This window comes from Camellia sinensis, chromosome 1 (assembly GCF_055761805.1).
Source record: "Camellia sinensis isolate YWXY chromosome 1, ASM5576180v1, whole genome shotgun sequence".
Classification (NCBI taxonomy): domain Eukaryota; kingdom Viridiplantae; phylum Streptophyta; class Magnoliopsida; order Ericales; family Theaceae; genus Camellia; species Camellia sinensis.
This window is the reverse complement of record NC_138961.1, coordinates 149,045,258-149,061,793: the sequence shown is the minus strand read 5'-3', so window position 1 is coordinate 149,061,793 and position 16,536 is coordinate 149,045,258.

Sequence of the window (16,536 nt, the reverse complement as noted above, 5' to 3'; positions counted from 1 at the left end):
CTTGGTAACGAAGACGATGAGAAGGAGTCGAGACGACAGTGATAGAACCACGGGAAGCCATGCTAACGACAAGGAGCAATAGCGATCACCGTCGTGTTGCAGAGGTTGTTGGCGACGACGAACTCAAATTCATGGTAAGGGATTATGTAACAAATAATTTAAGTAAAATGTTGCATCATATATTGCCTTATATGTGTTTATATTTGTTTAACATAGAAAGATTTGTTCATGTTTCCGTTTCGATTTGCGAATTGAAGGCCTTATCAACATCCGATTCTGAAATTAACTTGATTTATGTGTTATTTGGAATTTTTAGAATTTTTTGGTAGGTTTAATTGAAATTCGATTCGGAACGATTAAATTAGATTAATTTAATACCCATTTGATTAGCTTTAATGAACAACCATTAGGTAAGCCTATATAAGGCCACCCCCATCATCTTTTTTATACTTTACACTCTCATTCACTCATATCTTTGAACTCAAACGTATAGGAGAGAGAGAGAGGGAGAGAGAGAGAGAGAGAGAAAGAGAGAAAGAGGGAGAAGAAATTGAGATTAAGAGCTTAAAAAGAAAGATTTGCTAGGAATTGTTGAAGAATACGAGTGAATTTGGAGATTGAAGCTTTTACACTTATGAATCTAACACTGTAAGTAAGAATTCTAGTCTTTGGCCTTGTAAAGTAATTGATTAATGCATGGAAACAAGTGATTTAGGTGAATTCATATGGGAATTGAGCTAGAATTGAAGAATGTTAAATCATTCTATACATGCATGCATATATCATAATATCTTGAGTTTGAAATCAAAGAATTACCACATGCATGTGTCTGTCTTGACTTGGTGTTGAAAATTCATTACATTTCTTACTATTTGACTTTAATTAATCATGTTTTGAAAAGCCTTAGTTCAAGAAATTTACATGCATGTCATATCTATATTATGTTTTCATAATGAAAGTTTGAGTTTGCTCAATTGTCAAGCTTAAGGGCCTTGATTTCATGAAATGATCCTTAATTCTTAATATTTTTCAATTTTAGACATGTTTTCTTGAGTTTTGGCCCAAAAGAATAAGATTTGTGGTTTTGAAGTTGAGTTTTGAGCTTGGGAGCGAATCTGGAAGTTCTAGAATTCTGCTCTTATGCTCGAGCGACCGCTCTGCGTGTGTGCACTTCTGCTCGAGCGTAAAATGCATGCTCCCAAAAGTTCTTATGTTTTGTAGGCCGCTCGAGCGACAAAAGTTGTGCTCGAGTGAGGGCATGTCTCTCACGCTCGAGCGAGCGTCGAGCAAGCATCAAGCGAAAAAATCAAGCAACCAGTACTTTTGCAAAAATTTACAGACCGCTCGAGCGATAGATCTTGCGCTCGAGCGACCACTCACATTTTGCATGTCCGCTTGAGCGTAAGAAGTTACGCTCGAGCGAGGATCCTGTTTTCAGCAAGTTTTGTTAAGTATTTTCAAGTGCATTTTTTCATCCTTATTCCATCCTAGGCATACCTAGGCCAAGTTTAAGACACCATAATGAGGATAGAGGAGTAGGAGCACACCAAGACAAGAAAGAACTAAGTTAATGATTTCGGGTGTGTAATTTAGTACGTATTCATTCTGTATCTATATAGGTCACGCGCCATAAGATATCTGAATTGCCTATTCTATTCATTTACTTGGAGCCATCTGTTATCTGTGAGTAATAACTTTTTCTTTCTTTTTTTTTTGATAAATAACCAAATTTTATTAAAATAACATCAACAAGATGCAAAGAATACAAAGACGGCCTCAAGAGCCAAACGAAACTAACAAATCAAATTCTCCACAAAATCTGTAAATAAAAGCCAACACATCTGGATCTACTAATCCTGTCACTTAACTATACAAAACAGTAAGAAGGCGCCTCTCTAACCAAGTGATGGAATGAGCCACCCCATGAAACACCCGCCTATTACGCTCTAGCCAAATCAGCCATAGTAAACAGTGCAAGGCAAGAATCCAAGCCTTTCGATGCCTCTTCCCCATCCTCCCTCCGACCCAACTCTGTAAAACTGCAAATAAATAACCCGGTTGAACCCAAACCATCCCAAAAATTGCCACCACAACCATCCAAAGACGAAAAGAGACCGAACAATGAATAAGCAAATGATCAACCGATTCTGCTGCTTGACTGCACAAGTAGCACCAATTCACCAAAATATACCCACGACGAATCAAATTATCAAGGGTCAAGATACAACCCAAACTCGCCGTCCATACAAAGAAGGCAACCTGGGATGGCGTACCCGGCACCCAAACACTCTTCCACGGATAAACCAAGGTGCCATTAACAACACACTTATCCTCAACAAGTGCCCATAGAACGAGAACACCATGAAAATACCTTTGGCCCTAGGACAATCCCAAACCAATGCATCATTATCTGTCTATCCAAGATGTAAACCATATAAAAAACCAAGGAGGTCCACTAATTGATCTAGCTCCCAATCTTGGACATCACGACATAACTACACGTTCGATACCCTCAACTGCCCGTCCCCAACCCTCACAGCATTCACCAACACCTCAGAATTCGCAGCAATAGCAAAAGTCAAAGGAAAACAAAACTCTAAAGACAAGTCTCCACACCACCTATCCCGCCAAAATCGAACTCTATCCCCCACACCAATTTTTAACCTCACTCGCTGCCAAAACGCCTCCCTACCCAGCCAAATCCCTTTCCATAACCCATAACCATAAGAATGACCCACCCGCCCTGAGCACCACACCCCCTATCCACACCAAACTTAGCAACCACCACCTGCCTCCAAAGCCGCTCCCTCTGCTCCACAAAACGCCACAGCCACTTCGCTAACAAGGCCAAATTAAACAAGACCAACCTCCGAACCCCCAATCCCCCTTGCTCCTTAGACATACAAATCCGATCCCAAGACACCAAATGATAATGACCACCCTCACCCCCATCACCCCACAAAAAGTCCCTCTGCAATTGCTCAATCCGCCTTGCTACAGAGACCGGAATCACATGAACAGACATAAAATAGGTCGGGATACTCGACAGAACACTTTTGATCAATGTAAGTCGCCCTCCCTTCGACAAATACTATCGTTGCCACCCTGTCAACCGACGACGCACCTGATCCACCACCCCTTCCCAAATCCCTGTCGCTTTAAAGGATGCCCCCAAAGGCAAACCCAAATATGTGACAGGTAACGAGACCACTTTGCACCCCAAAATGGCTGCCAGAATCGAAGACCTCGCCATCTGCCCCACTGGAATCAATTCTGATTTTGCTAAATTTACCTGAAGCCTAGACACTGCCTCAAAACACAACACACATCTCAAATGGCCAATTTGGGCCTCCTCCGCATCACATAAGCGCATCATCTGCATAAAACAAATAAGACACTATCATATTTCCGGAGCCACTCCTACCTCAAATCCATTTAACAAACCTGTTTGCACTGCCCTAGCCAACAAACGCCCCAAAGCCTCCATAACCAGAATAAATAGTAGAGGAGATAGAGGAACACCCTGCCGCAGCCCGCAATGAGTCAAGAAAAATCCTGCCGGGGAACCATTAACCAAACCGACATTCGCACAGTAGAAATGCCAAACAGAATCCAACGCCACCACTTCTCCCCAAATCGCATCCTCTCCAACAAATACATCAGAAATTCCCGATTCACATTATCGTAGGCCTTCTCAATATCTAATTTACAAATAACCCCCTCATTTCCTTGACGCAACCGCGAATCCACACATTCATTCGCCACAAGTATCGCATCTAAGATTTGCCTACCCCCCAAAAGAGGATTATGGGATTCCGATACCACTCCTACCAACACACAGCGCAAACGATTCGCCAAAACTTTAGCCAACACCTTACACACACTCCCCAGAAAACTAATAGGCCGGAAATCTCTAATATCCTCCGCCTCCCCCTTCTTGGAAATCAAGGCAATAAATGTAGCATTAAGGCTTTTCTCAAATTAGCCTAACTGATGAAACTGCTCAAACATAGCCAACATCTCCAACTTCACCACCCCCCAACACTGTTGAACAAATGAAATAGTAAACCCATCCGGACCAAGCGTCTTATCCCCAGGCATACTTTACAAAGCCTTAAACACTTCATCTTCTGTAAATGGACTTTCTAGTGAAGTACAATCTTCCTTTGAAATAACGTCAAAACTTACCCCATCCAAACCCGGACGTCACTCCTCCCCTATGAACCGAAACAAATGCTTATAAAAACCCACAATACTTGCCTTGACCTTTTCCGAGGACGAAAACTCCACCCTATTTACTCGAATCCGACCAATATGATTAACCCACCGGTGAGTATTCGCCATACGATGGAAAAACTTAGTGTTACGATCACCATCCTTCAACCATAGATATCTAGACTTCTGGCAAAAACTAATCTCCTCCATGTGAGCAATGTGACCAAATTCCTGTCAAATTTCCTCCCAGCGAACCACATCAGCCTCAAACAACATCTTACCACCTTGTTTCTCCTCCAACACCTATAAAGCTTCTAAGACTTTAGCCTTCTGCCCCATCAATTGCCTAAAAACGTCCATATTCCATCTCTTCAAGTCTAACTTAAGGAGCTTCAATTTCTTCGCTAACCGTGAACTAGGCAATCCTACCACATTGTAAGTCACCCACCAGCCTTTAACCATCTCCACAAAGCCCTCAGATTGTAACCACATGTTCTCAAACCAAAAAGATGTTGGACCACTATTGATACCCCCTCTGTGAGTAATAACTTAGTAAAGCTATGTTCAAGTTAAATTATTTTTTGGATATGAAATAAGATCTGTCTAATGAAATGTTATGTTCTATACTATGAATGATTGTCCAATTTTTGATAAGTATTTGTGACATAAGTATGCTATCTATTCCCGGTCCAGAGGTTCCTTAAAGAACTGACAAGTTATCTGTACCAAGCTAGAGGTTCCTTTATGGAACTGACAAGTTATCCGTTCCCAGTCTGAAGGTTTCTTTATGGAACTGGCAAGCTATCCGTACCCAGCCGGAGGTTCCTCCACGGAACTGACAAGTATGATCTATGATGCTCTGTAAATGATCTGTTAGCGCTAATAGATGAACTATGTATGATCAAGCATGAATTCTGATTTCTGTTAATGACTCAAACAAGAATACGAATATGAGTGTATTCTATATACAAACTTAGTCATGGGACATCATTCAGTTAACCCTTTACTCTGTTATTTTTCATTGGGCTCCCGTTTATTATTTATATTATATATGTAAGTAATCAGGCACGTGACCAGGCTCAGAGTTGAGGACTTGGCATCTCTGTTCTTGTCAGCCAACCTTTGTGCCTCCCAATGTGGTTCCAAATTAAGTCAAGTCTAGTGGTTGTGTTATTATGAATGTATAAGACTTTGTTTCTTTTGCTCTACGAACAAGTTTTTTTGTTTATATGTACACGAAGTGACGTATGAATACTGTATCTTTTCACGTCACTCGTATGTTTATAAAAATTTAAGATTATCTATCCTCATGTATGTCTTCATAACTCAATGGACCATGTATATTATATGCATTTGCTTCTGCAGCCCCTAATTATACATTATTATGTTAAGAGGCCTTTGGTAATCCAAGGATTACTGGCCGGTTACGACGCTAAACCTATAAGGCGGGTTCGGGTCATGACATATTGAGACTTCAAAGATTTCCATTTGGGTGATCGGTGAAAGAAACAATGAGGGAGAGAGAGAGAGAGAGAGAGAGAGAGAGAGAGAGAGAGAAAGTAGAGGCAATATAGAGGTGGGGGCTGAGATTCTTTGGTTGCATTAGGGTTTGATGAAATCAAATTGCGATAGATAGAGAGTGGTGTATATTATAGGTATATATATATATATATGTTTAGTTTGGTCATTTCGCAGAAGCATGTTCATATGAACTTAATAGTTTAGCGTGTGAACTTTTGGGCAAAAGAAATTTAATTTTGGGCTTATGGGTTGAGCGCCCAAAAATAATCAATACCCAAACTCCCCTAAATTTTATAAAAAATAGAATTTTTAATTTTATTCATTTAAATTTTAATATTTTGTTTTTTTAAAAATTTAAATTATTTATATATTTTTGTTAAAATTGATCAAAAAATAATATAGATGTCTTGAGTTTCAGACTTGACTTGAGCGTGCCTTTCAGGACATACCGTTTCTCTTTTTTCGCAACTTGGAGTATTTGGGGTACGTCGGTGTTTGAGAAATGAATGTAGTTTGACCTTCTAGATGTTTGTGCGATTGAAAATTTTTGAGTTTCGGGGCATAAGGATAAAAAATGAAGACTTCGAATCACCTTAAGGAGGATTGGGTTGAATCAGGCAATGGCGCATGTGCGGATTGGGGGTTGTACGTGTGTAGAGGAGGTTGGATGAGAGTTGGCTTCTACTTGAAACCACATGTGCGGTGGAGATTTCTACACGTACGAAATGGGGTTTCGCACGTGCAGCCAGACTTATTTTCTACCTTGAAATTTGAGCATTTAGCCCAATTCTTGACCTTTTCTCCTCTTTCCTCTCATTTTCTCTCATTTTCTCTCTTATCTCTCTCTACTTTGCTCCTCATTCTCTCTAAAACTAAACCCACCTTGCACAAATCTGTCCATCTTTCAAGATCAACAAAGATTTTGATATTAGTTCCTTACACCAAAACGACAAGCATTCCAAGTTATATTTTGACCGGTACAGATCAATTTTCGGTGAAATTGGTTTTTGGACTTTTTCTCCTCTTTTTTCTTGTTTTGTTTCTTGAAACATTTTGGTTAATGATTTGGCATCTAGTCTCTTGATTGATTTGCATCTTTTTTTGTAAAATTCAAGCTTGAAATCCTTTGGCCTTGGATAGCATTTGGTGTTGATGCTGTCTTCTCAACAGTCGATGCAAAATATGAGCTTCACATCACTATTTCTAATTTTCATTTACTTTTTTCCAAATATAAATGTTTTTTTCTTTTTGTTGTAGAGTATTGTCATTTTTGCCATAACTGAATTATAACATCTACACCAAAAGGCCTTCGATTTTTTTTGTTGATGAAAGAACATTTAAGATGGCCCAAAAAGGGGTTTTTTTTTGTACCGTGGGTTTTTGTGCTTTTATGAATTTGACCCCTTTGAACAATTTAATTATCGTTCCGATGTTGGAATGGTAATTAAACGGTTGCACTCTCTTTGTAGACACGTTTGTTTCTTTTCTTTGGCTGCTTTTGTTCGTTGTACTTATGAATTCTTTTCTTTGGTTGCCTTTGTTCGGGGAGTGCTTCTTTTTTTCGTTTGGCTACCTTGGTTTGTGTTTTGGGGACTTGATGTGCTTTCTTGGAGCTTTTTTCTTTTTGTTGGAGGAGCTTTTTGTTTTTCTGTTAGCTTTTTTTCTTTCTTTCTTTTGTTTTTTGTTTTTTTTTTTTAGGTGAAAGAGTGCTTGGTGTTTGTGATGTCCCAGGTGTTGGACTTGACTAGTATTCAGTAGTAAGTTTGTGTGCATTACTTTCGGCGTTTTGTTTATCGTAATGTGTCATTGAGATTTCTTTTATACTCTTACTTAACCTCTCTTAACTTTTTCAGGTTTAAAATTTTGGACTTGGGGCTTCGGTACTAGTTTCAGAGTGTAAAAATCAATTTTTGATTTTATGGGCAAAACCGCTCGTGCAGAATTAGCAATCGCTTAAGCAGATCAACACAAGGATTTTCTGGGTTTTTTGGGTAAAAAAACTGCTTTTATGGATTCCGTATTCTGCTTGAGCGGATTTTGTGAAATTTTTTGGGTTCCTCTTTGGAGCAAATCGGTCATGGGGGCATTAGAATCCGCTCGTGCGTATTGGAATTCTGTTGGTACGAAATTCAAATTGCTCGTGCGGATTTTGGCACATCTGTCTCAAATTTTGTGCTTTTTTCCTCAAAACTGGTGCCAAAAACATGTTTTGCACTTTTTCACTTCTCTCTCTCTCTCAAAACTCATCTTTTCTCTCTCTTCTCTCTACAAACACACCCAAATCCAAACTTGTCTCTAAGATTTAGCTCAAATCTTCAAGAGTTTGAGAGGGCTTTTTACACCAAATCGAAGAGGGTGACGAGGGCTACGTTTACACCAGTTGAATCGAGTTTTCATCGATGTTGAACTTTAGGGTTTTCGTCTCCTTCCTCTTCCAAACTTGAGGTAGGGACAATCTTAGAGTTATATATATATGTTTTTGCAAGATTATGCTTGTTTGAAATATTTCTTACATGTTAGAGCCATGATTTTGGGTTGATGAACCCTAGATGATATGAAAAGTGGATTTTCTCTATTTTTCCCAAAGTTTTTGAGAATATGAGCTATGTTCTAAAGTGTGGGTGTTGTTTTGGAAAAATCTTTTAAAAAATGAAACAAAAACCTAGTTTTGGTAGAAACCTTAGAATTTGGGGATTTTGGGAAAATGTTGAGATATTATAAAATTTATGCTTGATGAATTGTTATGTGAAAAAATGATGGAGAACTTTCTATAGTTGTGTTAAATGAGTAATTTCATGGAGGAAATGAGAATTGTTGACTTTGAAGCTTATTGTTGATTTGTCTTGGAAAACCAAGTTTAGAAAATGATGTTTAACATATGGAGAATACATGTATATTGATGTTGTTATATTATCTCTTAGAAATATATTATGATGTTATATTAATAAGAGATGTGAAAATTTGATCACAATGGCGGATTGTGTGGTAGAATTGAAAATAAAACTTATAAATGTATTGTTTCATTTTTGCATTGTCATTTCCATTTAATCATTTTTGCAATTGATTTTTGAATCTTGCATTGGAAAGTTATTGCTTGAGAAAGGAATTGTTTTGTGAAACAAGATCATTTGGATTTGTTTTGGGGTAAATATGTTTGTAAGTCCAGATAAGGGGTGTAGTTGGTATTGATTAAGTTGACCTGAGTGTCCATTGTGAAAGACCGAAACACAGGCGTGGAGGAGGTACTATGTGTCTTTCGATTCTGGTAAAGTGGGGATTGGTATGCCTACTTGCAGATACAAACCTAAAAATTACCCGAGTCGTATTTACCATCCCTTGAACTGCATTAAACTTATTGAATTGTTGTATTTTCAAATTACACTGAGCACAAGATTTTCAAAAGAAAGCAATATATGTTTTGAGTATGGCATGGCATATGCATTCATCTTAGAAGATTGTTTAAAATGCATATACTTTGTTAAGATTTTCCTATTAGGCTTCGTGCTCACTATGGGATTTTGTGCAGAGAAAGATGTGGTGATCCTCACCAAGTTAAAGGCGTGGAATGTATTTTTTAGAGCACCAGACTCTTTTCTTTTGTTGTAATTATTTTGACAAGCCAAGGGCTTTATATGTATGGTTTTGAAAACCATCACTTTGTGTAACCAGGCATAAGTCTTGGAAATTTTAGCCCTTGAGGGCATTGAATTATACTTGATATATTGTGCCACATGCGATAGATTCATATTCTATAAATGTTGAATGTGTAATCGCATGTGGAATATTTTTTTGTAAATCTCTGGAGTTTAATGAATATACATGTTAGAGATTTATAATGATGTCTTTGTTGAGGCTTTATATTCCTTATATATAATAAGTATTGAATGGGTTGATTTGGAAATAAGATAATAGAATTGGAAGTTGGTGAGTCCTTGTTGCATTAATTATTTCGAGGCGTTACAGTGTTTGTTGTATGGGTGTAGTCTGTGGTCTAGTTCTAGAGCTTTTTCTTGTAGGTGGTGTAGTTGTTTTGTGGGTTTTTTGAGAGATTGTTATTTTTGGGATTGGTTGTTGGGTTGTTTGTGGAGAATGAGATGTTGGTGATGTGACGCCCCAAAATTTAAGGACATCATAATAAGATTTAAAATCAATATTGCCACCAATATTACTAACATCCATTAATTAACAACCCAGAAATTTAAAGTTCTTACATTATAACTTAGTCCTAGTACATAAAAATAACACAAATATAAAAGAAAAGAAAGCTAAAGGAAAACTAGAAAATTTAGAAAATAGTTCATGAAATTTGGGCACTCTTCAAGCTAACCCAGGCTGAATGTTGCCTTGCAAGGCCTCGGTGTTCCCTTCGGTTTCTTCGGTACCTGGCATAAAACGCTAGGGCAATGAGAATGCCAATGAGCGACGAGCTCAATAAGATACTACAACCCGAAAGTACCCACCAATATAATAATACTCACAATTAATGAATAATGTGCATAACAGAATAACAAGTAGCATTTAATAAGCATAACAGGAATGCTATAAGTTGAAATAATAACAATAGATAAAATAAAAATAAAAATAAAAACAATGGCAAACGGAAGCATTATTTGATCATTAGGAAAAATGCCCATTTTTCTTTTTAAATTCTCATAGATTTAATTTATCAGATAAGTTTAAGTAACTCCTCGCGGAGCACTATTTCCACTCAACCGCTAAGCAATGGCCACGGGCAATTCTGACTCCCCCTTGGTCAATTATTCAAATGTTACTTGCTGTAACTACCAATGATGCCCACGCACCAGGGTTACGTACCCGAGTCGTGACATCACGGTCTGCCCCAAGAGAACGGTCTATATTGTGACACCTGCACCACCAACCTTATATCGCCTACACCGATAAGAGCCGAAATACCTTTCCATGCCATGTTAGGGTTCGCAAGTCACTTGTGCAAGATTCTAAACCGGGCTCACCCCATCACTTTTAAATTTTAATGTATCAATTCAATTTCGTTTTTCTTTACTTCGTCTAATTCACATTTTCATGCATGTACGAGTTTTAGTTTGAAAACCACAGTGTCATAATGTTTATATAGCACAACACAATCATGTATGGCAACCAAAATAGATATGACAGAATGTCATAGGACCCATCACAAAGTTTCTTAGGAATTCACACACTTCTTCTTTCAGCACTGTATGGTCTGATGAAAAAAATATGAAACCCAAACCAAACGAAGTTCAACCATTACAATATTTAACTGATGCTAGTTCATCGAGTTAAGAAAATATTTTGAAAAGAATACCAAGGCTAAAAACGATTTTAAAATGGAGAAATAAATTTTGGAAGAAAACTGGTTTTTCTGGGATGGTGAATTATATTAACTTCCAGCACAAGTGATCTGTGTTTGAAAAATAAAAAGGGGCCTCAAACGGTGTCAAAAACAGGTATGGTTAGAACGATTTGCTAGATATTTGAGTTTAGAACATATTTCCAGAGAAGTTTGAAGACTGAAACCCAATGGAAGATGGTCAAATAATTTTTCTAAGAAAACTGGACAGATTTTGTCACATTTTGGAAAAATTGACGTTTCTCTCTTAATGCTTAATAAAAAATTATGAAACCAATAGAATTTGAAAGGTCACTTAAAAATCTAACTTTTTCAATTTGAATCACTTGAAAATTCATTCTGTAAAATAAACGGTGACCTGGTAAAGTCAGCATTGCCACTGCCTCCAAACAGCAATGAAGTTAAAAATATGTTTTGGCCACGAAACGTTGTCAAATAATTTTTTTGATATTCTAGCCCCATGAAAACATGTTAAACTAACTCCAGTAGTTTCAGATTTTATGAAAGTGTTTTCATGAATTTGTTTGGGTTTATTCAAAACGGATTAAAAATCTGTTTTTGTTGGAAATTCATTATTGTGTGAAAAATACGCTTTGTATTCACCATAAATCATACGTAAGACCATAAAAATTATTCCTTGCTACTATTCCCATGTGAAACTCTAATCCTTCATATTTACTTTCATTAGTGGTGATAGGGAATAGATGAAAATAATATTTATGAAGAGTAAACACAAATTCATAAGCATGCAAGATTAATTCAAATAATAGAGAATATTTGAGCACGTAAGAAGAAAAATCAGTAAGTAGGCCCTCTAACATATACTTGTAAGAAGGATAGAAATCATATAATCATAAGATCATTATTCTATCAACATGCATTAAGTTATTTTGTATTAACAATGCATACTCTTGCATATTTTTTATATATAGATTTAGTAAAAAAATATATATATCTAAGGACGGATAGAGGTTGAGTATTCCTACCTCAATAATTTTTACAAACAATTCTCAAAACTTGTTTTGAATTGGTAACTACCAAGAACCCTCTCTTCTTCCTCTCTTTTTCTTTTCTTTTCTACTTTTCCTCTCTTTTTCTTTCCTCAATCGTGGAGATGAAAAAGGGGTGAATACTGCACTATATATAGAAGCTTAAAGGCCATCTTTATTTTTTATTTAATTTAATTTAATTAATTAATTTTTTTTTTTCTCTTGGCTTGGGAACTATCATCTACAAGAATAGGCTTGGAAGCTTAGAGTATGCTTGCATGCCATGGCATGCCTTGACAGAGGCTTGGAATTGCCATCTATGTGTGTAAGCTTTGGAGTGTGGCAGTAAGCGTGCTTTAGCATGCATTGGCATGCTCGCTCAGCAAGGCCGAATTCCTCTAGCTAAAAATAAATTCTGATTTCATTTTTTTTTGTACAAAAATAAAAATCAATGAATATATATATAACCTAGTCACTAGATATTTTGCTCCCTACTATTTTCTTACTAACTTAGTTATTATTTGTTTAACTCATTTAGTTTCCACAACTGTATTTAGATACAAAATTTTAATCACATAAATAAATTTATTTAAAGGAGTTTAATATTGATATTAATCATGATGTTATTATCATTATAATTTGATAGTTTAATAATCACTATTAATTGACTTAATATTGTTATTAACAAACTAATTAGTTGTTCAAAAATTCAGGTTCTTACAAGTGATTTTTCCATGGATATAGGTGAAGGAGTCTCAACAAGGGAGATACTTAAATCCCTTATTGGATTTTGGGCCATAGGGGTTTGTTGGTTCTTCTTCCAATATCTTTCGGTAGCTATTTTTGCAAAAAGGAAAGCAAAAGCAAGATTTAAGTGATCTAGTTACAAAACTGTATAATTTTGTTGTTTCGTATTAAGCTTACCTATTTGTTGTTAATAGTATCAAAACTGTATAATTCAACAGTTTCATTTGCACTTGCATAATAAGTTTACCTATTTGATGTTAATAGTGATGTAATTGTATAATTTTGCAGTTTGATAATAAGTTTATGAGAGGGTAATTTAATTGGGCCGAGCTGGGTAATGGGCTGTTGTGGGCCACAGTAAAAAAGGCTTGGAGATAGCCCGATCCAGAGAGAGCTTCGGAGTTAAGCTCGGTCCATAAGAGCTTTACAGGTAGCTCGGTCACCACATGCAGAAATAGCTCAGTCGTGGCATATAGTAGTTAGCTCGGTCATACTATGTTGGGCCGAGGTATGTTGAGCTTTCCTCAGAACCTTGCTACTGGTTAGCTCGGTCCAAGCTCATGGTGGATAGCACGGTTTCGAACAACCTAGTTGGAGTGTCAGCCGAGGTACACGTGCAGTGAAAGGAAGAACCGAGCTAGCTGGAGCTCAGTCTAGTCTGCGGCTTTAGCCTGGCCATGTTATCTCGGTCGTATGGACATCCAACCGTGGTAGAACCATCTCACTTGGTTTAAGCAGTGAGGGGGGTGTTGAAGGATAAGCATTATCTTTCAAGAATGTGATTCCTAGGAGGACTCTGCATGGAGGAGTAAGAGTCCTACTAAGACTGTGCCACGCGGAACCTATAAAAGCTCATAACATCACCTATGGAGAGGTAACACAACTTTGATTCCCAAACACACAGAGCTTTTTGTCTATTTGTCTATTTTGCTGACTTAGGCATCGGAGAGGTATCCGACACATACCCGCCGGCTAGCTCACATTTGTGTTTTCAGGGAGTAAAGCGACGACGTTTGGAGGAGCGCGGACTTGATCAACAGGATTATACGAGAAGGTTTATTTCTTTCCCGTACAATTGGCGCCGTCTGTGGGAATATCAGACAAAGAACAAAACCTCTTGATCAAGTTTCTCTCGCTAGTTGAATGGCACACAACGAAGATTTGCCGCAGTCCGCCATCGACGGACAAACCCTAGAGGGGGTGGGAAGCGTGAAGGATTGCCCTCTATCCCTCTCATGGCGGACTTAGAGCTCCAGCGACAGAATCCCCAAAGGGATGCAAGGGGGAGGCGGAACAACAGCCCCCGTCGCTCTCGCTCACAAAGTTCTGAAAGGCAAAGGCGAAGAATCGACCCTCAAGCTCTGGAGGATCACGTAAAAGAGCAAGATGAACTAATAAGGAAGATGGCAGCGGACATGGAGGCCATGAAGCGCCAGATCAAGGGAAAATGGGAGGCGACAGGAGAGGGGCGCAAAGGCAATAGGCCTCCTCGCCACTCAGAAGATCGTGGTAGACATACCACACCATCGCAAACAGAGAGTAGAAGCCTCAGGACAAGCGACACTCAATCAAGGACTTCTAGAACTCGTTACTCCAGGTCTAAGAGAACGAAGTCATTAAGATCTTACACTGAGGGAAGTACTTATCTGCCCTCACATACGCACAAGACATCATCCAGGCAAACGGAGTTGCCTAGATCGTCCGACTTACAGACAGTGCTTGAAGAAAGGGCGTGACAGAAGGAGGATGCCAGGGCTCGCGACCCACACAGAGTTTCAACCCTTCAGCGGTTGGCTCCTCAAACGCATGGAAGCGTTGAGGTTGGAATGCCAATACCGCACCTTGTCTATGAACCAATAGATAAAGCATTGGCAAGACTACCTAGCTCGCCTTTCATTCCGGCGATTGAGAACGTACTATTACCCTCAGGCTTCATCCAGCCTAAATTTACCACATACGAAGGAAAGACAGACCCTTACATGTACTTAAGCCACTTTCGCCAGGTCATGGCAGTATACCGGCGGAACGAAGCTTTGATGTGCATCCTATTCTCATCCAGCCTTGGCGACCTAGGTTTAACCTGGTTCGAAAGGCTACCAGAAGGCAGCATAGCCTCCTGGGCACAATTAGCGGAGGCGTTCGTGACAAGATTTAGAACGAACACCAAGGCAGCAGTGGAGATTGATCAGCTACTCTCCATTGACATGGGCGACAAAGAAACATTGAGATCCTACAACAGTCGCTGCTGGGAGACGTTCAACCAGATAGGGGACTGCCCCACCAATCTCGCCATCGCACAATACAAAAAAGGACTTCCAGTCGGAAACAGATTAAGGGATTCGATTACTATGACTCCACCCTTCACAATGGAAGCCTTGATGGAAAGAGTGCACCAACATATTTGGGTGGAGGAGGATGACGCCCGTGCCAAGGCAAAATCTGGTACAATAGCAACACCAGACAAGAAGACTACAGCGAAGGTCAATACGGTAGAACGTCAAAGCAAGAATGGACGAGGCAGGCGAGACAACGAAGAGGACCGAGATAAAAGATGGTTGAGAGTCCGCACTGCCATTACTACAATATTCAAGAAACCAATCTATCGGATGCTCAGTGAGATACGCGATGAACCTTTCGTCAAATGGCCAACTAAATTGGGAGAAACACAGAAGGACTATGACGAAAGATCTCGGTGCACCTTCCATAAGGAAAAAGGGCACCGCACTGAAAACTGCATGCCGTTGAGATAGCATCTGAAGAAATTAGTGGCAGCTGGTCACCTGGACCGGTACATAGAAGGAGGGACGCAGCCAGCCCCCCAAAACCACGGCCACCTAGATGGAACACCGAACGACGCCCCACCTCAAGGCGTGATAAACGTAATACATAGGGTATTCGAGCCTGAGCGAGTGTGTGAGCTCAGGGGCATGATAAAGAAGGCTGAGCACTTAAGGGAGGTATTAAGTGTGCAGCCCACCATTAAAAAGGGGAAAATAGAGGCCACAAATGTCATGTCTTTTTCAGACAAAGACTTGGCAAGGATTTATTACCCTCACAATGATGCACTGGTCGTCACTAAATTTGCCCCTAGTGTTGTGGATAGGAACTTGGTTGTCCTTCACCAATACTTTCTTCTTTTCTCCCTTCTCTCACTGATCTTCATCTTTGACTCTTCGAGCACATTTGAAATTCTTTTGCCCCTAGTTCGAGGGGTGCTCCTGATCTAGCTTCGCAAGCTTCTTGATCTGACTTTGTCGCCGCTACTTCACGGGCTGCTTTTGATCCGGCCACACAGGCTTTACATTGTAGTTGACCGTTGAACATTGTGAATCAAAGTTCTAGTTTTGAAATCAAGAGGGGTGGAGTCTCGAGGCTGAGAGCGATCCTAGGCTGCACAATCTCAAAAGAGATTCCACACAGGTCTTCGCAGGACCGCGCAAAACATTTTTTTGAAATCTTTTAAGAAAGCGACCAGTCGCTCGCGCTGAAGACAGTGTAGAACCAATCTGGATCAAGCCAGGATCCTTCCCAGTACTCACACTAACAAGCATGATTTCATTCATTAAGGGCTTAGCATGCCTCTCTTTCTCTCAATTGATCAAATTTTTGCAAAACCCAAGGAATTCCTTCCTCTTCGTTTTCACCGCAGTGTTCAAAAAAAGTTTTGAAAAACTTAGGTCAATGCAATAATTTCAAGGCATAAGAGAGCAGGTG